The sequence below is a fragment of the Cibotium barometz genome, chromosome 14 (genome assembly GCF_041138505.1).
Source record: "Cibotium barometz isolate CiBa-2024 chromosome 14, ASM4113850v1, whole genome shotgun sequence".
Classification (NCBI taxonomy): domain Eukaryota; kingdom Viridiplantae; phylum Streptophyta; class Polypodiopsida; order Cyatheales; family Cibotiaceae; genus Cibotium; species Cibotium barometz.
Window position 1 is genome coordinate 53,236,989 of NC_141059.1, and position 26,692 is coordinate 53,263,680.

The window sequence follows — 26,692 nt, forward strand, 5'->3', positions numbered from 1 at the left end:
TGGTGTTCCAAAACAAAACATCTGAATTGAGCCCATGTTTGTGAATATCCTAAGGAATTTTTCTACCATCTGCTTCATTGTTCTCCTCACATCCTACCATCCTACACTTGCACATTTTGACTTTCACAGAGATCATTTTGTTGAAAATTATTAGCATATAGAATTTTCAAAGAGTTAAGAGCTAGCAACTTTGAAGCTAATCTAGATCCATATCCAAATCTAGTGCCTTAGGATAAGCCAAGGATGACTAAGATATTGAACTTGAATGGCTTGCTATTGAGCCGTTGTGTTGCTTCTTCAAGTCACATATACACACTTGACACCTCTTTGATGTGTGGATCCCCAGACAAGTCTATGGTTATTCAACTTAGGTGCATTGATTTTCTAAGGACACTACAAGAGCTTGAGGGCATACCGACGCTCAAATACCGACGCAAATGTCGAGCGTCGGTATGCCCGTCGTAATATTGGAGGATACAAGTTTGGTGGGGTAATTTTAAATTTTGGTTTACCGACGCTCATACCGACGCTCATACCGACGCTCATACCGACGCTTATACCGATGCCCATACCGACGCCCGTAAGTTTTTCACAGCCGAGAGCCTATTTTCTGGTTTTTTCGCAGCGTTGCTCTGTTCGAAGGTTTTGTGTCCAAACTCCCTCTCTCCTTCACTTACCATCCTCCCTACACACCATACTCCCTCTCTCCTTCTCTCCTAACTCCCCCCTCCTCCCCCCCTATTTCTCCTACCCCTTATCTTCTCTTTCTTTCTATGGTTATGTTGATTTTTCCCTTTTTTTTTGCTATGGTAATGTTGATTTGTGTTTTCTTGTTTTCTGTTTGTGTGTTTTTGCAGGAGGGCAAGTATTCTCTACACGCGTATCTTGTTTGAGGTAAGTGCCCTAAACTCTAGCTCTTTTTTGCTTCTCTCAATTTTCAATATGCCCCATTGTGGGAGTTGGGGTAGTATAGGCATGCCTTTATGCATGGGCATAGCCATGCCTAAGCTTGGCTATGCTTTTCCTTATGCATGGGCATAGTCAAGCGTAGGCCAAAGGCAAGTAAGGCCACACAAGGGTTTTGTGTTTAATCTCTATGCTAGCTCCCCCTCCCCTTCCCTTTCTCCTACCCCCTTATCTTCTCTTTCTTGTTGATTTTGCCCTTTTTTTTTACTATGCTAATGTTGATTTTGTGTTTTTTTGTTTTCTATTTTTGCATATTTTTGCAAGAGGGCAAGGGTATCTTGTTTGAGGTAAGTGCCTAAACTCTACCTCTCTTTTATGCTTCTCTCAATTTGAAAAATGCCCCATTGTGGGAGTTGGGTAGTATAGGTATAGTCATACCTTTATGCATGGGCATAGGCTAGGCATGGCTATGCCCATGCATAGCCAAGCCTTGGTCAAAAGCAAAAAAGGTCATGTATGGCCTTTTTTTCTTGGATATGCATGAGCATAGCCATGCGTATGCTTTTCCTTACGTATGGGCATAGGCCAAAGGCAAGAAAGGCCTAGCCATGCATAGCTAAAGCCTAGGCATAGCCATGCATAGCCAAGCCTAGGCCAAAGGAAAGCAAGGTCACACAAGAGGCTACGCAGCCGTGGTTGCATAGCCTCTTGTGTGGCCTTATTTGCTTTGGCCTAGGCTTGGCTATGCATAGCCAAGAAGTTTAGGCCAAAGGCAAGCAAGGCTTAGCCATGCATAGCCAAAGCCTAGGCATAGCCATGCATAGCTAAGCCTAGGCCAAAGGAAAGCAAGGCCACACAAGAGGCTATGCAACCAACGATTGCATAGCCTCTTGTGTGGCCTTATTTGCTTTGACATAGCCATGCCCATGCATAGCCTAGGTCAACGGCAAGCAAGGCTTAGCCACAAGCCTAGGCCAAAGGCAAGAAAGGCTTAGCCATGTATAGCCAAAGCCTAGGCATAGCCATGCATAGCTAAGCCTAGGCCAAAGGAAAGCAAGGCCACACAAGAGGCTATGCAACCACGACTGCATAGCCTCTTGTGTGGCCTTATTTGCTTTGACATAGCCATGCCCATGCATAGCCTAGGTCAACGGCAAGCAAGGCTTAGCCATGCATAGCCAAGCCTAGTCCAAAGGCAAGCAAGGCTTGGCCATGCATAGCCAATCCTAGTCCAAAGGCAAGCAAGGCTTAGCCATGCATAGCCAAGCCTAGGCATAGCCATACATAGCCAAGCCTAGGCCAAAGGAAAGCAAGGTCACACAAGAGGCTACGCAGCCGTGGTTGCATAGCCTCTTGTGTGGCCTTATTTGCTTTGGCCTAGGCTTGGCTATGCATAGCCAAGAAGTTTAGGCCAAAGGCAAGCAAGGCTTAGCCACAAGCCTAGGCCAAAGACAAGAAAGGCTTAGCCATGCATAGCCAAAGCCTAGGCATAGCCATGCATAGCTAAGCCTAGGCCAAAGGAAAGCAAGGCCACACAAGAGGCTATGCAACCACGGCTGCGTAGCCTCTTGTGTGGCCTTATTTGCTTTGACATAGCCATGCCCATGCATAGCCTAGGTCAAAGGCAAGCAAGACCCATGCATAGCCAAGCATAGCCAAGCCTAGTCCAAAGGCAAGCAAGGCTTGGCCATGCATAGACAAGCCTAGTCCAAAGGCAAGCAAGGCTTAGCCATGCATAGCATATACACTCCCTTAGACACCCCCATATACACACCCCAACCTTCAGGCATGCCCACACCACAAACCTTACGCCCATACCAATTTTACCATTTCATTTTACAAATTTTGTGCTTTACTGGTGCTGTCTGTTTGCTGTTTGATCCTGTTCATTGCAGGCAGTCAGGCAACAGCCAGGCAGCAGCATTTTGCCCAAAAAAAAAATTTGGTACAGCGTCGGTATGAGCGTCGGTATAAGCGTCGGTATGAGCGTCGGTATGAGCGTCGGTATGAGCGTCGGTATGAGCGTCGGTAAATATCCCCGACAGTTATACCGACGTTACGGTACCGACGGTTATACCGACGTTTATACCGACGACGAGGCTTTTTTATACCCCGTTATATTTCGTCGGTATAAACGCCGGTATTAGGCTAACATGTAGTAGTGGGAGATTTCTAGAAAGGTTTAATGTAGGTATTCAACTTGGGTGCATTGATTTTCTAAGGATCTTGCTAGAAAAGTTTAATGTAGGTATTTGGTCAATGATTATGGAGCATAGTATCCTTGTGAGATGGTAGAAACCTTGCAAAGATATGAAAAGGAGAGCTTACCTTTCTCTGTGATATGGAGTGAGTAGGGATGCTACACTTATAGGCAAGAGGATGATAATTCACCAAGATAAGGTTGGTGTTGAGGCAATGTTCAAACACTTGGAAAAAATCTCAAAGGTGTTTAGATGTGATGCTAGAAGGACAATACTTATCGTCAATGACTCTCCATACAATGCATGCCTTAGTCATTCATTGAGTTGATTAATGATACATTTAATTTACAATAGAAGGAAGATAACATTATCCTAGGGGAGTTGCTGTCTTACTTGCTACATCTTAATGAAGCTATAAATGTGCGTAGTGTGATTGAGACTAAAACCGGTATAGACAATTGCCTATGGTTTAGGGCCATAAATACTTTAACATCATCCAAGTAGTTGTTTAATGAATGGAATGAGAATAATATTTAATGGTCAGGACTGGAATATAGAACAAGAAATATTTCTCTTGTTACAGTAGTCCAACTACGTAGGTTATAAGAGAGAATCGAAGGGGCACCCTATGGGCAAAGTCATAGTGGTGGGGCAATGAGTTGCCTTGACTTAATACATAAAAAATAAGACTTCTAAGGGATTATCCTAGGATGAATCGTATGAAATATATTCATCTGACTGGATAGCTAGGATACAAGGTTGCTTTATCAAGCCATACTTGTTCTAAACACTTGTCTTAACCTAAATCCATGTTTAGTCCACTCCCATTAGGCTTTAATTAGCAAGAATTAGCACTAATCAAGTCTCATTTACCTAATTTTTCCTCTTTTGAGTGGGTTAATTAGAGACCTAATTAGAGGGATGAATTGGGGATGATCACATCATTGGATTAGCCTAAACATTGCTAATCCATCTATCAAATCCCTATCGCTAAACTCCTCACCATATTTGGGAGTAATTAGATGGCAAAGAAGAGGGTTGAAAGGTGATTAACAATGCAATTAAGAAGATTAATCATTAGTTAAGTTATAGTGACTCTACATTAATTGAAATCCACTAATTTAGAGGTAAGCTTTTCCTACCTACCTTGCATCATGAGGGGATCTTAGTTGTCCCCTACTCACTTCCCTCCAAATTTGAAATTCAAATTCAAATTTCAAACTTGCAACAACCGTTCACACCTAAGGCCATGGGCATATGCTTCAAAGAGTACGGCCATACCAACCTGAAAAAAACTTTTTTTTGAAAAAAAAAACTTTTTCCACACCGTACCCTTCCTCAATGTATAGCCGCACCAACCTAAGCATACACAAGGACCAACCTAAGCATACGGATGTACCAACCTAGGCATAGGGACATACCAACCTAAGTAGTATACAAATTACTGCCCTAAAAAAGAAAACTTTTTGAAAAAAACAAATAACACCACTGCCGTACCAACCTAAGCGTACGGGCGTGCCAACCTAAGCATATGGACGTACTGTCCCCAAAAAAAAATTCAAAAAAAATAAAAAAAATGTCACGACTGTACCTTTCTAAGCATGTAGTTGTACCAACCTAAGCATATGACCATACCAACCTAAGCGTACAACCATACCTTTTCTGAAAAAAAAAATTAAAATTTAAAATTTTCAAATCTTTAGTTGTGCTTATGGTCTACCTCCACCACTCATTAGGGTCATTTTTACACGCATAAAACACCTCAAAAGACAGTTTAAACCTTAAGAGTTGTGCATTCACACGTAAGATAAAAGAGAGCCAAAACTCTTATTTTAGGACCGCGCATGCACTGTTGGAGCTTTTCTAAGCTTCCCCGCACACAATGGACACCTTTTGGTCATGGTTACATGCCCCCAATGCCTCCATTCCATTCGGTTGCTCAACTAGAACCATCGCTCATTGCTTTGACCTTTGACCCAATACCTGAGTGCGCGTCGTCCCCCCCATAGAACCTGAACTTTTGCACCAAGTAAGGTCGGGCCCCCACTTATGTTAAAAGCCAAGGAAGATCTTTTTACCAACATGACATTGCGCCTAACATGTGCCTCCTAATCCTCCAGTGCTTATTCCATAGGCGGCCAAGCCCAAATCCCATGTTCACATCAAACAACTCACTACAAACAGTGACATAGAGTCGGATAGAGACTCATGATGAGGTCCCCACACCAAATTTGCAAAGGTACTTTATCCTCCTATTGTAATCAAATATTGACCTCCATCCCCATCAATATAAGGACCAAATTGAACTTCCATATACTATCGCTAGTCCACCTTATGATTAAGGCCCCATACCTGAGGAATCTCCTCACATCAACGCGACTTGGCCCGCCTCTCAGCCTTCCTTTCCTCCCAAATCCAAATTCCAATTGAAACCTTGAAAGGTAGTGCAAATTTATGGAATGACCTTTGGGATAGGATGGAACAAAAACTGCACAGTTCTATGGAGAAGGAAGCTAACTCAGATTCCGTGGATGAATATGAGCCCCATCCTTCTAAATTATTACATCACCACAACCCCAACCCAAAGGCGCACCCACAATTCAAGTAAATGCACTGGGCCATTACATTGAAGGTGATAACAACAGACATGTGGTCAAAGGCATCCTAGATGAAGGTGCTGGCATCAACATCCTCACAAAGAACATGCTGGGAAAACTGGGGTGGCCAACTATGCCTTGCAGATCCCACCACATTGGTGATCAAGCTTGTGGACGAGAAATCTACAAAACCCTCGGCCTGGTGCATGACCTCAAGGTAAAACTATGTGACATGACATCCCACCACATTGGTGATCAAGCTTGTGGACGAGAAATCTACAAAACCCTCGGCCTGGTGCATGACCTCAAGGTAAAACTATGTGACATGACATTCCACCTCACATTTGTAGTAATGAACTTTTGTAATACCGCATATGAGAGAATCTTGGGTAGACCCTTCATGCGACAAACACAATTGATCCATGATTGGGACACACATCATGTCTACCACTACAAAGGCTCTCAAACATTCAAAGCCAATTTATATACCTGGAAATCACATCTTATGTGCCTAAACCTCCCTTTGCTGAAGACTCTGTGATGACCACCGCTAGGAGCAACAATCTCTTTGTTTGAGATGCTTGTCATCAAGCCCTTGATGACACATGGGTGCCATGCACGGTCACTTTTGTCCGTAGTATTGACAAAGTTGACCATGACGGGCTGAAAATCCTTGCTACACTTAACACCCTCCCAGACTGCAAACTCGGCACGCAATTCATTCTCCCAAATGTCCAGACCCTTCATGAACCCATGTAGCTCTACAACCTAAAACAACCACCCTTAGAGTCTGGATAGATTTTCTCTTTATTAGCAGAAATATGCAAAAAAGCATGCCATGTTGTCTCCCATAGCTAGCCACAATCTTTTGCCATGGGAAACCTGGTTTCCCTAGGCAAACTATCTCTTAAAATTGCCCATTCCAAAATTCAATTGCCTAGTGGACAACGCATACAAAGCCTTGGGTCCTTTATACAAACTGTACTACATGATGTCTCTAAAAAACCCCCAAACAACTTTTGAATCACTTAAATTGGACACCTGGAGAGGCAAAAACGACCAAAAGAAGGGGAGAAGAGGCTTGTGCGATTTGGCATGCATAGAGGCCTCCATTATAACATGCCAAATTGCACAACCCTCTTCTCCCCTTCTTTTGGTTGTTTCTGCCTCTTTAGGTGTCCGATTTAAGTGATTCAAAAGTCATTTTGGGGGTTTTGGGCCACTTTGGATGCAATGGTGATGTCAAAAGCACCAAATTCTACATCAAAATACCACGAGAAGAAATGTATAGACTCAAGTGTCTACAAAGTTTAGCTTCAAAGTGCTTTTTCTTATCCAATGATGACGTAAGCCGTATTTAATAAAGTAACTCTACCTCATTTGAAAAAGATACCCGCATTAAATGTGTACTCAATTGTTTTTTAAAAAGATACCCTCATTGAATGTGAACGTTACTATTTTTTGAAAATTTTCAATGAATTAAGCTATTTTTCAACGTTATGTTTGCTTCTTCCTCATTGGTTGCGCTTTATTTTCTCTCCTCTAAAAGGCCCTCCAAATGACCTCTAAAATTTCCTAATGGCGTGCCTCAACAACCTCTTACCCGTCGTGATCATGAGGATGCGATCAAGTTTAGGAAGGGGAGTGTGTTAACCACATATCGGTTAACACATTCCTACGATAACTATGCCTGCACACTTATGTAATGGGTGCCCGCTTTATATTGTAAATCCCGTCATTTGATGAGGGAAACACCCTAAAGACACTCCCAAGTATTGATCTTCGAAGGACAGACAAGAGGCTCTTGATTAGTTGGCCAAACCATAGAGAAATGCCTTGTAACTATGTTTTGGGCATCCTGGGTCACTTACTCCTGGGTGGCCTAGTGGGAAAAGGCTTAGAACTATACAAGCCAATTTCTCTTATTTGTTACTCATTCTCCCATTTGTGCAATAGAAGTGTAGTGTTCTCTCTCTCCATCTCTCTTGCAACTCTAATCTGGTGTGCTTAGGATTAGAGTTTGGGAGTGATTAGTACTAACCACTTGTTCTGTCTTGCATCCCTCTTCCTTTCTCTCTCCCTCTTTCTTGAGTGATTAGGCTTCCAACGCGATCGTCTTCCACAGAGATCGCACACAATATTCAGGCTGCATCACCCGTTGGATTAGAGCACCTAGTGTGGGAGGACGGCGGTGATGAGTGGGTATAGTGGAGCTCTTGAGCATTGCGCGAGCTTGGTGGATAGGAAAATTCCCACAACATGTTAGGGTAGGGTTTCCTTAACAAAAAATTTCTTCTAGTCACTACTATTGTCCCATGGCCAAACACACAAGTCAACCATTTGGTCCCAAAACTGATATACATACACCTCCACTCCTCCCTAGTAGACCAATGGAAGGCTCCTAATAAGTATGACTCTGGCCTACTAAAATATTCCCACAATGGAAATTCTTTGTATTTGTGAGCTTATGCACCTCTAAAAAACAACCAACTTGTCATGCAGCTCCTATTAGAGAATCATCTTCCTCCTAGAAGAGCCATTGTGCGACTATGAAAACCATTATCATTCCACAAGATCAATTGTAAACTCATCACTACTCAAATAGTTGCCTGGCATTGCAGTCAGCCAAATGTCTATGCCCTCTTTGTTGGTGCTAGTTGAGAGGGTTAGTGGAAACCCCCACTCCCCTTGGCCTCAAACAATGGAACGTTAAAACATTTTGTCAAATGGACTTTCTTGAAATAACCCCCACCATGTTACTCTTAGCATACATGTTTAAACTAATTTATGTACCATTCTCCACAACACACCTCCCCACAATCCACATGGGGTTATCAAGAATGGCATTGATACAATTATCCCCCTAACAAGGAGGCTAAAGAGTAAGAGTGGTCATAGTGCCATTCTCTCCGAATGCTCTTAAGATCTAGAGCCATTATCTAGGATCATACACCATATTAGATAATTTGGGAAAATTCCCATTCCCAAATTATCTAATATGTGAGTCAGTTTATGCAGGCCCCTAGGAAGCCACACTTGGATACGGCTAGACGGATCCTCAAGTACATAAAGTCCATAGTCGATTATGGTCTTTTCTTTAAGGTTGGTACAGAGATACAGTTGCATGGGTACACAGATGTTGATTGGGTTGGTAGTATTGCAAACACGATATCTACCAGTGGTTTTATGCTCTCATTTGGGAGTGCTGCTGGGGGAAAGCAAGGGTTGGTGGTACAAGAAAAGGGCCAATTTTTTTTCCACCTTTTTGGTACTTTGGGGGGGGAATTTGAGGGTAAAAGGTTTGTATTTAGGAACTATTTTTAAGATCTTTGAGAATCTTTTGTGCAGTACCACCCCGTGAGAGTAGTGGTGTCATTAGTGGTGGTAGAAGTTTCAATTTTTTATGGTTTCAATTTTTTATTGTTTTTGCTCATTTCTGTTTAAACTAAGCGGGCGTCGTCTGGTCGCACCATCTCTCTCTCTCTCTCTCTCCCCCCGCATTCGATTGTAGCAGAGCTGCTCTGCTCTAGAGCAGTCGTCTAGCCATGAGGACCCCAAAGGCCAAGGGAGCTGCTGCCAGCAGAGCATCACCTTCAACATGCAAACCGAAAGCGAAGGCAAAGGAGGGCATGGTGCCTCTTGGCAGTAGCAACAAGAAGGGTGCTTCCACCACACCCCCCCAACAAACAAAGCCGGAGCACATAGCCAGTCCCAACACAAGGGCAAGTGCAAAACAGTGCAAGGTCGACTCCGAACGGACCTCACTCCTCTTCGATGACGATGAATCAAAATCTACCAGCAAGTCAAGACGTGGTACGCTATTCATTGGCATATGCATGTGCTAAGTAAATGGTGCATGTTAACTCCCTGCACTGACATTTGAAGTTAAATGAACAGTACTATATTTGGGAGCGTCACCTTCAACATGCAAACCGAAAGCGAAGGCAAAGGAGGGCATGGTGCCTCCTGGCAGTAGCAACAAGAAGGGTGCTTCCACCACACCCCCCCAACAAACAAAGCCGGAGCACATAGCCAGTCCCAACACAAGGGCAAGTGCAAAATAGTGCAAGGTCGACTCCGAACGGACCTCACTCCTCTTCGACGATGACGAATCAAAATCTACCAGCAAGTCAAGACGTGGTACGCTATTCATTGGCATATGCATGTGCTAAGTAAATGGTGCATGTTCACTCCCTGCACTGACATTTGAAGTTAAATGAACAGTACTATATTTGGTACTTTGCAGTAGCAAATTTGGTACTCTTTGAGTACCACAATTGGTTCTATAGGGCATCACCTCACATTAGACATAATGTCGGGCACTACATTTAATCTATAGGAGTCAGCAATTCTCTGATTTTTTTTGAACACATTTTAGGTAAGAACAAAATGGAGGAGTACCCTCAACAAACCAGGTTCTGTTACACGGCACAGGACTTGCATGAAGAGTACGGTCTCAGTCTTGAGGGCAAACTCTTCAAGGACTTGACTGATGAGGACATGCCACCCGACCAATGGTTGACTGTATTCAAGTTCAAGTACCAAAAGAACAGCCTATTTAAACCATTTGCAGCCACAACTGGTGGAAGACTGCAGACTTCTATTCTCCAAAGTTTATCAGGGGCCCCCTTGATGTGGTGAATTGACCAACAAATTTGCTACGTGCTACGCTTTTGAGAAATGCCATGCAGCGAAAAAAGACCCAGCAGGGCATAAAGTAGCATGGGCCCGATTTGGGGAAGGAGTGTTGCAGATGATATCATCTAGGAGTGGCGGGCTTGAGCGTAAAATTGAGGAGGAGGCAAAATGCTTCCTCTCTTGGCAGTGTCCTGCATTCAGATAAGAAGGCCCGGATGACTCAAAGTGGTAGTAATATCTGCACAGAACCAGAGAATGCTGGCAGAGGGGTAATTGCTGACTACCTACCTGATTTAGAGGCATTGCTGCAAAGACTGGCAGACCCAGTGTCACATCCAGGATGGTCAAACCTCAGAAGCCTGAAGGCCTCTATTCAAGCAAACAAGGACCAACTACTGGTATATGAAGGTAGAAAGGACGTGGCGAAGAGTTTGATGGAAGACATCGATACCCTGGAAGCACGCATTGTTCAGCTTCAGCAACAAATCCCTATTCCGGATGAAGAGATCAGAGCGGTGGAGGCTGAGCTGGGAGCAAGTCGACGCTTGTTGCGACGACACGGGGTTTTCGAAAATATCCAAAAGCTCCAAGCGGAGGTTGAACAGCAGGAGGTATTGTATTTCTGGCCTATTGCATTGTGTTTGACTGTTGATAGTGTTTAATTTGCACATGGTTTGGCAATTTGGCATGTTTCACTTCTTGATTGGTTTATCTGCTGACATTTTTGGTGGTTTTGGAACTTCTTGAACTGTTTTGGTACTTTCTTTACTTGTTTTGGTATTTTTTATAACACTTGGTGTTGTGCTGCTGCCTTTCTTAGTACTTAATGGTGCTTCTTTATTTCATTTGGTACTCTATTGAACTATTTTTGTGCTGTTTTGGTACTTTCAGGTTACTGAGTTTAGTCTAATAGGGCACCTTTGGTTGTCTTGGATAATTGGTTGCACCCATGAATTGACTGGTACTTTTGGTGCTTTGCTGTTCATTTGAAACTCTTCTGACCTATTATGATACTGCTTTGGCTACAAGTTTTAGAGTCTTTAAGGTATTGCAGTTACATCTTGGGTTCAATGTTGGCACTAACTTTGGTACTTTTTGTGCTTCTTTGCTTCATGTGGTACTCTTTTGAAGTGTTTTGGTACTGAAGTTGAGCTTTTATTTGGTCTTATATGGTAGTGCTAAATATGTCTTGGGTGCTATCTAGGTATTATCTTTGGTATTTTTTGTTTTCTTTGATTCGTTTGGTACTTTTTGCACTATTTTGGTACTAGTTTGGAATTTCACTGTGACAAGTTTTTGGGTCTTTTGGGTATTTTTGGGAGTCGTGTGTTTTTGGTACTTAATTGTACCAAATTATTGCTGTTTACAACTGTTTTGGCATAATTTACATGTTTTGGTACTGTTTAGTTACCTTTTGGTACTTTTTTGAGACTGATTTGTTAACCTTTTGGTACTGTTTTGGTTTGTCATTGGTTTGTCTTGGTACTGTTTTGTTACCTATTTTGGTACTATTTTGCTACTTTTTGGTTTTGTTTTGGTACTGTTTTGTTTCCTATTTGGTGCTATTTTGCTACTGTTTGCTACTATTTTGGTACTGATTTGCTACCTTTTTAGCACTGTCTGTAACCTATTTGGTACTATTTTAGTAGTATTTGGTACTATTCTGCTACTATTTGATATTATTTTGGTACTGCTTTGCTACATTTTTGGTATTGTTTTGGTAGTTTTTGGTACTTCATGTACCACTTTTGTGTTGTTTAAAACTATTTTGGTATAATCCAACCTTTTTTAGTACTGTTCTGGTAGTTTTTGGTACTTCATGTACCAATTTAGTGTTGTTTAAAACTATTTTGGTACAATCCGACCCTTTTTAGTACTGTTTTTATTTTGCTTGGGTTTGGCTTGGGAGTTGTTGAAACTTCATTGTACCCATTTAGTGCTGTTTAGAACTGTTATGGTACAATTTACCTGTTTTGGTACCTATTCTGGTTCAGTTTTTGTACTGCTTGTGTACTTCCTTGCTAATTGTTTGTTTTGGTGGATAAGTAGATAGAGTATGTCTGTTTTGCAGATGGAGTATGTGAATCTCCACAATGAATGCTTGGAGACCCAAGACCATCAAGAATTTGTACATAAGTTGTGTGCTGATGTGAAGAGGGGGATGAAATATACATTGACTCCAAGGCCTCATGTTGTGGACCCTGCCAACACAATTCATGTGTTTGGTACTTGTGTTGCCTGTTGGGGAGGCTTTGGAGGCTTCTTACGTGGTTGGTACCTTCATGCTTCCCTGCAGGCATCAGTACCATCCATTGTGTTTTGCAGCTGTGTTGAGAACAAGAGATATGTGCGTGAAGGCACGTTGCAACACCACAATCCCTTCGGAGGCAAAGGCCTGGGTGTCAGGGAGGTCATTATTGAAGAGTAAGTGGGGTGTTTGTGTTGGACACTGTATGTTTATATTGTTTGAACTGATGATCTAATCTTGTCTTTCATCTTTGTGCATATGTAGGTAGAGAATCTTTCGGTGCGGACACCCATGACACCACCCCAAAAGATAGGAAGGATCTCCCTGGTCACAGTAAGTCAGATGCCATATACATGTTTGAAGAAGATCCTTACAAGTCAATGCAGAAAATACTGCAAGACCTTGATGCCAACACAAGGGAAGGAAAAGGGGCTGAGCCTGCTGTAGACTCTAGCTTGGGGGAAGATCGACTAAAAGCGGAAGTGCAGGAGAGAGACAAAGACGAAAAGAGACCGGAGGAGAAAGAACAGGGGGGAAGTGATCTGATTGAGGAGGTTGCTGATGACCAAGGCGAGAAGAACAATGAAGAGATGCCGGCTGTTGAGGAGGTGACAGTTGAAGTTCTCTCAGAGGCAGAGGTTTTGGCTACGGCATCAACATCTGCAAAGGACAAGGCAGGTAGAAAGAGGAGGAAGAACGGAAATAGGGCAGCGAAAGCTACTCAAAGTGCACAGGAGGCTGCAGGTGCAGAGGAGCCCAAAGACACCGAGGAGGCTAAAAGCAATGAGGAGGCCAGAGCGGCGGGGGAAGCTACTGAAAGTGCTGAGGAGGCTAAAGGTGCAGAGAGGGCTGAAGGTGTAGAGGAGGCTAAAAGCGCGAAGGAGGCCAAAGAGGCGAGGAAAGCTACTGAAAGTGCAGAGCAGGTTAAAGGTGCAGAGGAGGGTGAAGGTGTAGAGTTGCCTAAAGGCACGGAGGATACAAAAGGTGTGGGGAAGGACAGAGCTACAGAGGAGACACCTGATGCAACGCCCTTAGAAACAAGTGATAGCAATGATTCAGCCACCCTCTTCGAGCTCTTCGCTATGAAATGTAGAAAGCGCCCCGTTGGTGGTGGTCTCAAGCTGCAAGGCTGCAAAAATTAGCTGATGTTACAGCATTTTGTACTTGCTTCTGGACTAATTTGAAATACCAACCCATTTTGCTTTTGTCGATGCGTTTTGTGTCATGCCGCTCTACTCTTGAAAGGTGTCAATGTGTTTGTAAACTGTCATGTCCTATTGTCATTGTTTTGTAACCTTTTATTGGTGCCCAATGTCTAACTTTGCTTTTGCGAAAAGGCTGTGTTCTTCTACTCATATAGTTTAGTGGTACTACAACAGGGGACCATTGGTGGCTACATGAACAACCACCGGATACATCAATGCCGATACATGTAATGGCAAGCAATAGGCGCCTTGTTGTTTTGGATGTCAATGGAGTGCTACTGAAGGATTATGTTGAAGCACCCAAGGATTTGTGGCAGCTCCCATTCCCAGATGGAGTTAGGCCCCGAGGTGTGCAAGTGTCTCAATACAAATATTGTGTCGTTAGACCTGATGCGGAGGACTTCATCATCAACTTGAGGAAGCGATGCGACGTGATGCTCTGGTCATGTAGCCAAAGGAAGAACTTGATGGCCATAATGAATGCTTGCTTCCCTCGGTTGATGAAGATGAAAGGCCTCTTTTTAGGTATTTATCCCTAAACTTTCACAACTGGTTTTATTGATTTTGATACTGTTTGGCTAGCTTTGCTACTGGTCTGTATACAATCTGGTACTATTTGGTAGTTTGGTACTTTTGGCACTGCTAACACAATTTGGTACTTTTTGGAACTTTGGTACTCTGGTGCTATGCTGCTTTGGACTATGTTTGTTCATGTGTACACAATTTGGCACTGTTTTGTACATAATTTGGTACTCTTTGGTTATCTTTGGTACTTTGGTACTCTGATGCTATGGTAGTTTGAAATTGTGTTTTTTATTTTGTACACAATTTGGTACTGTTTGGTGCTTTGATACTATGGTACTTGGTTCTGTGCTTGGTAACATTTGTGTACACAATTTTATAATGTTTGGTACTTTGGTTATTTGGTACTTTGGTACTGTGTTGTACCAAGTTTGGTACCTTTTCACTGTTATGTACTGTTTGTTAGCTTTGGTACTCTTATTTGTGCTGCTATTCTAATTGCTTGGTTTACCAGTCTCATTGTGAGAGGTGGGCTACCAAACTCAGAGATGTGCGAGTCCTTGCGAAGGAGTTCGGTAACAAGCCTATTTTTTTGAAGCTCCTAAGAACAGTGTGGCGCAAGTATCCGCAATTCAATGAAACGAACACCCTCCTTGTGGACGACACGAGATACAAGTCCTTGAAGAATGATTACGACTCGTGCTGCTGCATCCGGTCATATGAGCCTAAGTATTATGACCCCGACAAGTCGAAGTATCTTATGGATGTCATTTTCCCGTGGATCTCCGGGTGGCTAGCTGATAAGTTCCCCACTGCTTACAGCCACAGGAATCCCTTGTTTGATGTTGAGGATGACATTTCCTCGTTCGTTGTCAACTACTTTGTATCTATGGAGGGTATTCGTACCGCTTTGACCCCCCTGATGTGTAAAAGATTCTGTATGCTTGTACATTGCCTTTGGCATTTAATGATAATTATCTTTTTGTACATGTACTTTTTTTGGCTATTGCTTTTGTACTTTTCTGTTACTACTTGGTGAAAACAAAAAGGAACAGTACCAAAATTTGGTACTGCAAAAACACAGCAAAGCTAAAAACAATAAAGCACAGTACCAAATTGATAACACAGCAATAGCATTAGACAGTACTGATCACAAGTAAGATTCTAATCAAGAGAATTAGACAGTACTGATCACAAGCAAGATTCTATTCAAGAGAATTACAACTGTTGCCAGTGGTTAGAATTGTAGTTGGGGTAAACACTGTATGGCTCCCGTCCTGGTCACTTCCGTCTTCATATGGCATACTGTTGTAGATATTTTCATATATCTCTGAGGATAGTTTAAAGTGGTGATGGAGGCCAGGGATAGCCTCCATGGGGAAACGTATGGCTCTAACAAGATGCGAGTAGATCATCACCGGTGGTGTCTGATCTAATAGGGTATAGGTATCAACTTTGCCCTCTCAACCTGGGCATAGTACAAGCCCTCAACTAGCAATCCACCTCTTACGATCTTGTTATGCCAAAGGTCCTTCAGTACTCTTGGTGCTACATAAACGGTTTTTGTGCACTTAAGAAGGTAGAAGTCCTCCTTCTCCTCGGCTGCGTTCACTGCAAAGTTATCCCCAATGGACAATAATTGGCTCAACACCTCAGGGTCTCCTTCATACATAGGCATGCTTAAATCCTCACTCACATGGGAGGAAAACAAATCATTGTAGTTCTCCTCATCATCGTCGTCCTCATCACTATTTGTAGGTTGTACTGACTCTGTCAATGGCTCGATGGAGACATATTTCCATTCTTCAATGTGCTGTTTATTATTGCATCTCCTCCACTGCCCATTCACACATGGATCACAGAAGCATGACAGCGTACGAAAACGCACATCACATGGATTGTGCGTTGAGTAGCCGTCAACACAATGGAATGAGCGAGAGCCTGCAATTGGTTTACAGTCCCACAACGGAAAACGCAGCACATCATTCGGTGAAACCAACCAGAACACCCTCCTTGTGCTGGCACTTCCACCTTCCGTTGTCGGTTGAAACCTCGCGTTCAAAAAATTGACCACATCAGCCGCACACTTCATGGGCCAGCCATCGGGTTTTAGCTCTTCGTGTGTCAGGGTTCTCTTGATAATAGCACCTGCACCATCATGCTCTCCTTTTCCATGCCCTGAAGCAAAGAAGTTATGCATCATAAGCAATCCTGTCAACTGATAATACCTGGCTATGAAATAGTGTGGTCTTCATGCCTTGAACTGTGAAGCGGCACCATCTGACCATACCCAATGATAACGCAAACAGTGTCCTTGCTGTTTCATCCAATTGTCATGCAGCATAAAACAATGCTGAACAAAGAGCATGTCGTGGAGCTTATCATCTGATATGTAAAAATGCACAGTCTTCTCAATAGCTCCTACTGAATTTCTGATATAAGAGATGTGTACCAGTATTGTTACCTGTGTTTACCATCAATGCATGGACTGGATCTCATTTTGCACTTTAAAGCTGTAATTCTCTGCAAAATCAACAACAGATACCACAACATCTCTGGGAAACTTAAGCAAGCAGTCTTTGAATTGTTGGGCCTGCCACCTAAACATAAAGTTGTGCTTAACGAAGCTTTTCAGATGATCTGAAAAGAGATGAATGAAAGTTGCACTTTTCATCCTTTCCACGACCAAGTCCTTTCGCTTCTTCTCTTTTCCAACACCATTAACCTGTCCAGTGCCCACATCCTGGAATATCTTAAGTCACCTCCTTGCTATCTGTTGCAATCTCGGCTGGGCAGAATGACGACTTTCGTACACCGTATTTGGGGCACTCTCCAAGCAAGCATCTCTTTGCATGATATTCACCCTCCTTAGGGCGAGCGAGGGCACAATATAAAATCCAGCAAGTTACTTATGTGTTGAAAAACAGCCTGGTTTGCAGAACATTGGCCTGCCTCACTACGTGTACCACAAATGGAGCATGTACATGGATGTTCTTTGCCGTGATGCCCAAACTTGTTCTGGCGCATTTGATTGAAAGCATCCTTGAAGTATACCATCTGGATATGGTAAATATAGCAGCAAGTATAGCTCTCTTTCAATCTTCGGACAAAAAAAGGCTTAAGTGTCTCAAAGGACCTAAGTGACAACTTCACCGCAGGATACATGCTCTTGAATCTTTTGTAGAGCTCCACCTTTAAACGAAAAATGAACCACGTTAGAGCTCAAAATACTATCAAACAAGAGTAAAGCACCAAAGCTATTTACAGTACAAAATTTGGTACTGTAAACCACCAACTCATTCTAAAGTACCAAATTTGGAACTGTAGTGCCAGATAACAGACTATAGTGCCAAATTTGATGCAGAAAAGCACCATATTAGGCTCTATTTATTACCAGGCGGACCATAGTACCCAATTGGATACTTTTCTACATTAAGCATGGTACCAAATTGGATCATAGTAACAAATTGGGTGCTTTTGTGAATACAAAAAAGCACCAAATTTGGTTCTATGTACCAAGCTGGAACCATAGTACCCAATTTGGTACTGTTTTACATACTGCATATTACCAAAATGGATCCATAGTGGCAAATTGGGTACTTTTTTGGATATAGAAAAGCTTTAAAATTGGTACTATGCATCCAGTTTGGTACTTTTCTGTATTCACTAAAAGCACCCAATCTGTTTCCAAAACACAATTTGGTATAATACTACCAAGTGTGTGAGTGGTGCCCAAAAACACCAAATTGGATTTGTGGAACCCCTTAGGTACTATGCAGGCACACTTAAAGCACCCTGCATAGTACCAAAATTGATCCATAGTACCAAATTGGCTATTTCTCTGTATACTTCACAGTACCATAATTGGAAGCTTAGTACAAAATTGGATACTTTTTTGGATACAAAGAGCACCATAATTGGTACTATGCATCTAGTTTGGTACTTTTCAGTATCCTCTAAAAGCACCAAATCTGTTTCCAAAACCCATTTTGGTATTATACTACCAAGTGTAAGTGGTGCCCAAAAAAACCAAATTGGAGCTGTGGAACACCTTAGGTACTAACCAGGCACACTTAAAGCACCCTGCATAGTACCGAACTTGATCCATAGTACCAAATTGGCTATTTCTCTGTATACTTTACAGTACCATAATTGGATGCTTAGTACAAAATTGAATACTTTTCTGGATATAAAACGCTCCAAAATTGGTGGGCCCATAAAAGAAAGCAAACTCATAAGAGGCCATCAGACTAGCCGGATACTTAATCTCACTAGTCACTCCACTGACTTCTTTCCATCTTACTAACTACCCCACCCCCTCTCATTTTTGGAGAGACAAGACAACCAACCAAGTGCAACACTTCCCGACATGCCTCGACAATCTCTTACCGATCATAAGAATGTGATCGAGTTTAGGATGGGGAGTATGTTAACCATATATTGGTTAACACATTCGTACGAGACAACTACTATCTACACACTTATGTAATGGGCACTCGCTTTATATTGTAAATCCTATCATTTGATGAGGGAAATTCCCTAAGGAATCTCCCAAGTATTGAGCTTCAAAAAGGATAGATATAAGAGGATCTTGGTCACTTGACCAAACCATAGAGAAAGGTCTTGTAACTATGTTTTGGGCGTCCCGGGTCACTTACTACTGCAAGCGGCCTAGTGGGAAAAGGTTTGGAACTATAAAAGCCAACTTCTCTTTTTTGTAACTCATTATCCCTTTTGTGTAATAGAACTAGAGTGTTCTCTCTCTCCCTCTCTCTTCTTGCAACTCTCATCTAGCATCTGTGGTGTGCTTAGGGTTAGGGTTTGGGAGTGATTGCTAATCACTTGTCCTCTCTTGCTTCCCTCTTGCTAATCACTTGTACCCTCTTGCTCCCTCTCTCCCTCTTGCTAATCACTTGTACCCTCTTGCTCCCTCTCTCCCTCTTTCTTGAGTGATTAGGCTACCAACACGTTCATCTTTCGTCTCGTGAAGATCCCACACGATCTTCACGAGAGAAATTACATCACCCATTGGATTAGAGCAACCACCTCGGGGTGATAATGAGTGCGGGAGTATGGCGGCTACGGTGGAGCTCTTGAGCATTACTGGGGCTCGGTAGATAGGAAACTTCCCATGACACATTAGGGTAGGGTTTCCTTAATATTTCTGGAGCTACTGCTATACGGAGTGCCAATCCGCTACTTGTCAAAGCCATCTTTGATTCGAATCCGACCAAGTCTTCATAGCTCAGTGCCAAGTAAGCTCTTTGGCATGCGGTTTTTTTTTTGTTTTTTGACGTATTTTAATGGTTTGTATTATTATTTTTTATTGTTTTGTTGTGATTCATGTATAGCTTTGTGTTTAGAGTAGGAATGCCACAAGTTTCAGTGAAGAAACTTGAGATTTGGGTGATTAGAAAGCCTAATCAAAAGGGTTTTTCTTAAACCTAAACTATTTTTCTTAATTTTTAGCTTAATGTTTTCTCATTTTCTTAATTACTTTGAATAGGTAGGTTAGCATTGTTAGATAGAATCCTAATCCACCAAAAAATGTTAAAAATCCATACACTATCTCTTAGTTTTGACTATTTATCACTAATCTACTGGTGTGATTAGTAAACTTAAAGAGAGCAAAAAATCAAAAATTTTAGAGTAATTTCTTTTAATTAGACTAATTAGAGTGGTATTAGTGTTCTAAACACTTTCCTTAACCCAATTCCATGTTTAGTCCACTCCCATTAGGCTTTAATTAGCAAGAATTAGCACCAATTAGGTCTCATTTGCCTAATTTTTCCTCTTTTGAGTGGATTAATTAGAGACCTAATTAGAGGGATGAACTAGGGATGATCACATCATTGGATTAGCCTAAACATTGCTAATCCATCTATCAAATCCCTATCGCTAAACTCCTCACCATTTGGGAGTAATTAGATGGCAAAGAAGAGGGTTGAAACGTGATTAACAATGCAATTAAGAAGATTAATCATTAGTTAAGTTACAGTGACTCTAAATTAATTAAAATCCACTAATTTATAGGTAAGCTTTTCCTACCTACCTTGCATTCATGAGGGGATCTTAGTTGTCCCCTACTCACTTCCCTCCAAATTTGAAATTCAAACTCAAATTTCAAACTTGCAACTGTTCACACCTAAGGCCATGGGCATATGCTTCTAAGCGTACGGCCGTACCAACCTGAAAAGAACTTTTTTTTTGAACAAAAAAACTTTTTCCATAACCGTACCTTCCTCAATGTACGGCCGCACCAACCTAAGCATACACAAGTACCAACCTAAGCATACGGATGTACCAACCTAGGCATAGGGACATACCAACCTAAGTAGTATATAAATTTACTACCCTAAAAAAGAAAACTTTTTGAAAAAAACAAATAACACCACAGCTGTACCAACCTAAGTGTACAGGTGTGCCAACCTAAGCATACGGACGTACTGTCCCCAAAAAAAAAATCAAAAAGAAAAAAAGAAAAAATGTCACGACTGTACCTTTCTAAGCATGTAGCTGTACCAACCTAAGCATATGATGCATAAAAATCAAATTTAATGAGAATAACACTTTTATAATAAAAAAATTTCCATTATGCATCTTTTTATGCACATACCAACCTAAGCGTACAACCATACCTTTTCTGAAAAACAAATTTAAAAATTAAAATTTTTAAATCTTTAGTGCTTATGGTCTACCTCCTCCACTCATTAGGGTCATTTTTACACGCATAAAACGCCTCAAAAGACAATTTAAACCTTAAGAGTGCATTCATGCGTAAGGTAAAAGAGAGCCAAAACTCTTATTTTAGGACCGCGCATGCACTGTTGGAGCTTTTCTAAGCTTCCCCGCACACAATGGACACCTTTCGGTCATGGTAACATGCCCCCAATGCCTCCATTCCATTCGGTGACACCTAGACTCAACTAGAACCATCGCTCATTACCTTGACCTTTGACCCAGTACCTGAGTGCACGTTGTCCCCCCCATAGAACCTAAACTTTTGCACCAAGTAAGGTCAGGCCCCCACTTATGTTAAAAGCCAAGGAAGATCTCTTACCAAGATGACATTGTGCCTGACAGTTAAAAGGTAGTCCAAATTTATGGAATGAACTTTGGGATAGGATGGAACGAAAACTGCACAGTTCTATGGAGGAGGAAGCTAACTCAGATTTCGCAGATGAATATGAGCCCCATCCTTCTAAATTATTACATCACCAACCACCAACCCAAAGGCGCACCCACAATTCAAGTAAATGCACTGGGCCATTACATTGAATGTGATAACAACAGACATGTGGTCAAAGGCATCCTAGATGGAGGTGCTGGCGTCAACATCCTCATAAAGAACATGCTGGGAAAACTGGGACCAACCACGCCTCGCAGATCCCACCACATTGGTGATCAAGCTTGTGGACGAGAAATCTACAAAACCCTCGTCCTGGTGCATGACCTCAAGGTAAAACTATGTGACATGACATTCCACCTCACATTTGTAGTCATGAAATTTTGTAATACCGCATATGAGAGAATCTTGGGTAGACCCTTCATGCGACAAACACAATTGATCCATGACTGGGACACACATCATGTCTACCTCTACAAAGGCTCTCAAACATTCAGAGTCAATTTATATACCTCGAAATCACATCTTATGTCCCTAAACCTCCCTTTGCTGAAGACTCTGTGATGACCACCGCTAGGAGCAACAATCTCTTTGTTTGAGATGCTTGTCGTCAAGCCCTTGATGACACACGGGTGCCATGCACGATCACTTTTGTCAGTAGTATTGACAAAGTCAACCATGACGGGCTGAAAATCCTTGCTACACTTAACACCCTCCTAGACTGCAAACTCGGCACGCAATTCATTCTCCCAAATGTCCATACCCTTCATGAGCCCGTGTAGCTCTACAACCTAAAACAACCACCCTTAGAGTCTGGATAGATTTTCTCTTTATCAGAAATGATCTTGAGTGGCTAGGGGAGAAGTGCCAGAACAGTGCGAATTTTGAGCCTACATCGTCGTTTTGCAGAGGCCAAACTCGCACTGTTCTGGCATAGCTTGCTCAGTCCTCCAGGAACATTTCTAATGCCTTGGGTGACAAACCAGCACATGATAGACACTCCATGTTAAACAAACATGATGACACGGAGACATTGTAAGAGAAACTTAAAATTTTAATTATTAGAAAGTTACAAATAAAAGCCAGATAGGCTTGTTACAAAGGGGAGTTTGAAACAAAAGAGTTGCTTCAAGAAAAAGGTCAACATCTAAGATCTCTAGATCGTGTCTCGCTTGCCTCGAATGCACCGAGCTAGTTGCATGTCCTTATTGGCAAATATGGTAATCCTCTTTGCATGTATTGCAAGGAGGTTGGTGTCTTCAAAAAGCCCAACAAGGTAAGCCTCGGAGGCTTCTTGCAATGCTTCAAGGGCAATCCCCTGCATATATGGAACTCTGTTCTATATCATTGGAGAATCTCCTTCTTCACTATGCGAGCGAAAGGGACTCTTCTTATCAGCAACTCAGTGTTCCTCTGATAAAACTTGATTTCTTGTAGAGCCCTATGCCCTTGGTGCATCCTTCTCCTTGGAGCTCTCTGTGTTGTGTTAGTGCGTTGGCGAGGTTGGGACTTCCTTGGCTTGAAGAGCTTGACCTTTCTACACTTGCGCGCACCTGCAGGAACCTCCTCTTGGTCTCTCTCATAGTCTGAATCCTCCTCCTCCTATTGTTGTGGTACCCGTGTGTATCAAGTTCCTCTCGGGTAGGTAGGAGACCCTGTCCTGGTAGTAGGGTCTTGCCACCTATGGTGCTGCGCAATGTAGGAATGTTTTCACCAACCCAGTCGAACTGCTCATCATCCGCCTCTCTATCTTGATCTCTAGGGTGGCTGCATTGTGGGGTCACATGCTTGTTGCTCCCAATAGAAGGGCTTGCATGTGTGTGCGTTGGTGTTGCTGTGGGAGGAGGGTTGGACTTTGGTGATCCCATTGGCGTGTCCTAGAATCCAAGGGGTCACTCTCTTCCATGGTGTTGCCAGTATGTGGTCGTTGGGTGCCTTGCACTGTGTTTTGTGAAGGCATGGTAACACGTGCGATGTTCTTGGTGCGTGCCATATCCATGTACGACTATGCTAATGTGGTGATGTGATGGTATCCTTACGTGGGTGTCTACATAGATATTGAGCTTAAGCTCTCTAAAAAAGTGAAATGAAATTGAAGTGAGAGAAGGAACTATTAATAGTTTTTTTAAGGGAAAAAAAAACCTAACTAAACTTATTTTCTTAGCCCTATTACATCTAGATTTATGCTGGTGCATGCACAACCCGACGCCTCCCTTGTCTCCTCATTCGTGCACGCCAAGCACCATGCCTATGGGGAGCATTGGTCTGCAACCATTCAAGCTAAGCTTGACTTTTTGCAGCCTTGCGTGCCTCTTGCGCAAGCTTAGATTGTTGGGCCTGCTCCCTAACCAATACCCTTCCAAAGGTTGTGTGATAAAACCAATTGAACATCTCTTGTAGATAGTTTGTACGTGTTCCTCCTACAGAAGCTCCACCTCCATGTCTTGTATTTTTGAAATAAACCCCTCTTGCTTTATAAAGTGATTTCTCCATCCCTTGGGTACTCCAATCCATACTTGTTCATGAAATACACACCATGCACATAAACTATGTGCTGTACACATGACAATAGAATTTAATTAGAAAAAGTCAAGGTTAAAACACCAGTTTATTTTTTTACTGTACAACTTACCATATAGTGTGTTACTTTACTCTCTCCCCAAGCACCTAGCATACTTTTAGTGAATTCTATGATATGTTGTTGGAATGATGCTCAATCTTAGGCAGTTGTGCTACTTTGATTCATAATGTAAACCATGTTATTGAAATTTATCCAAAGCTATTTGTGCATATTTACAAGAGCTGGCATTGGACAATCTACATTTGTGGTGATTGCACACAAGTCTCTCCAGAGTCCCCAAGTCTTCTTTGAATTCTCTATGTTTGCTGGCTTCTCCAAAAATCTCCTTGCCTTTGATCTAGTCATGGAGACCTTTCGAGCAACCTCGTATGACATACGAGAGGCCTGCTTATTCACTTCAATTTTCATGTTTCCGCCATGGCAGCCCAAAGAATTCAAAAGATGCTCTAATTTACCAAGGGCTGCAACTTTCCTCTCTTGTGTGTAGGCATTGTGAATGCATAATCGATATGGCACTTAAGCAATCGATCAAAGATTCTCATGAATGCATGAAGTGTGCAAAAGTGAATATTTTTTAGGGGAAAATTAATGATGGGGCTCCAATTTGAATTCATGTTTGGTTCTCCTAGCATATCACGAGACATGACACCTTCCACCCATCTTCCATTTGGTTGTTTCTCATCTTCATCATCGGTTGACTCGATTTTGGATCTAATGCATCTGCTTGTTGCTTCTTCCCTTTCTTGGGACCTTTCGAGGCATCCTTCCCCAACAGAACCAACCTTCTGTATACCTTTTCAATTTGTCTTTTTCTGCCTAGGAATATCAATTTGAGAATTGCAGTATGGATAAGGCCATCTTGATGTCGCACCTTCTTGAGCACAACCCATCATGCATTTAATTGTCTTCAAATCTCCCCCAAGATGCCAATCCACCTTGAACTTTCCTATGTTTTCTACATCTAAAAGTTTACCATCAATTTGCTTTTTGATTACATCTATTATCCAGGGAGTCCTTTTAAACATCTATGTCAATACCTCATGTGTCTCCTTCCGTACCTCGAATGCACCAAGCCACCATACCTCTTTCTCAGATTGCACACTAAAACTTGGTTTGGTAGTCTTTTCCCATGCATAGATCATGGCCTCATTCATGAGCATAATGCTTATACGTTCCAGCTTTCGACCTTTCACACTTTGGCACTCATCTAGCTTGAGCACAAATAAAAGTGTGCTCCCCAAAACTGCAAATAAACGGTAATTTATAATATTCAAAACAAAATAATCGTCTTCATTTTTTACTGAAAAACATGAATAGTAGCAATTGCAAGTTCTCACCTTCTGGTGGAAAGACCATAGAACTTCACCATAGCTTGTTGTAGTCTCTCAATATGAACAAAGATGTTATTGTAAGAAATTCTGTACTTGTTGTCTTGATTTTTTCTGCTCGACCCTGTGTCTAATGTTAGTGTGCCCTCAACGTGATAAAACTGTCCTATAGCTCTGCACATCATCATTATTGATACGCTTGACATTGTGAATCACCTTGAGTGTAGGAAATAAAGTGCCAGTGATTCCTTGTCTTAGAAATGCATCTTTTACAACCTGCTGAACGGATTGCTTGGTACCCTTCCATGTTGATTCCAGCCGCATCACAAGCATGTTGAATTAATGAAGAATCGATGGATGTGGTAATCTCGCTCTGACAACAGCTTGGCATATTTTAGGATGATGAGGGTCAGTAATAATTGAGAGAATATCCTTGGTATTCAGAATGGTTTTGACTAAATCCTTCCATCCCTCTTCATATAACCACACACCCCTTGCAAAAAATTCCTGGCAGAACACAAATCATGACTATTTTGTTTAAATCACTCAGTGCATAATGAAAGTTTATGTTACTTACTTTGTTGTTCGAATCCTTTTCTTTCGTGCTCCACCTTTAAACGCAAGAGATTCTATACCAGCCAATGTCTTTTTACGCTCACGAGCACCATTTCGCGTTGCTTTGAGTCGTTTGATAAGTTCCTCTAGCCTTTGAATCTTTGCATCCTTCTCCACATTCTCTGCGTCCTTCTTGACATTTTAAGAGGCTAAATTATGATGCTTGCAATTGAGATTGGAGAATCTGGGTTTGCTAGGCTCCACTTACAGTCAATCTTCTGTAGTATCCTAACAAGCCAAGCTCTCCTTCACCAACAAATTTCATAAAAGATGATAAATTACAGAAAGGAGGGTTTGCTCTTATTAATGGAGGGTCAACTGGATAGAGATGCCCATCAACCCAAAGATCTACATTTTTCTCCTTAGCTATCCTACGAGCTTGGACAGATTGTGCATCAGGAGGATGGATTTTTTTAGAGCTGCCATACTCTTCAGGAATACGAATGTGTAAATCAACCTTCCATTTTCTAGCTTCACAAGGGACTACACACATAGCTTGCAAAGGCTCCATAGCTAAGCAGAGGAAGAAGCTAAAGTAGAGAGATCCTCATAGGGGGAGAGAGAGAGAGAGAGAGAGAGTGAGTGAGTGAGTGAGAGAGACTGTTAAAACTTTGATGTTACTACAGGTTTAACACAAATCCGTTTTTCTAAGTAAAAAATGATATTTTTGATATACAAATATACTAACATGGAGTTTTTCATCAATAAATTATATTTATGAGAAA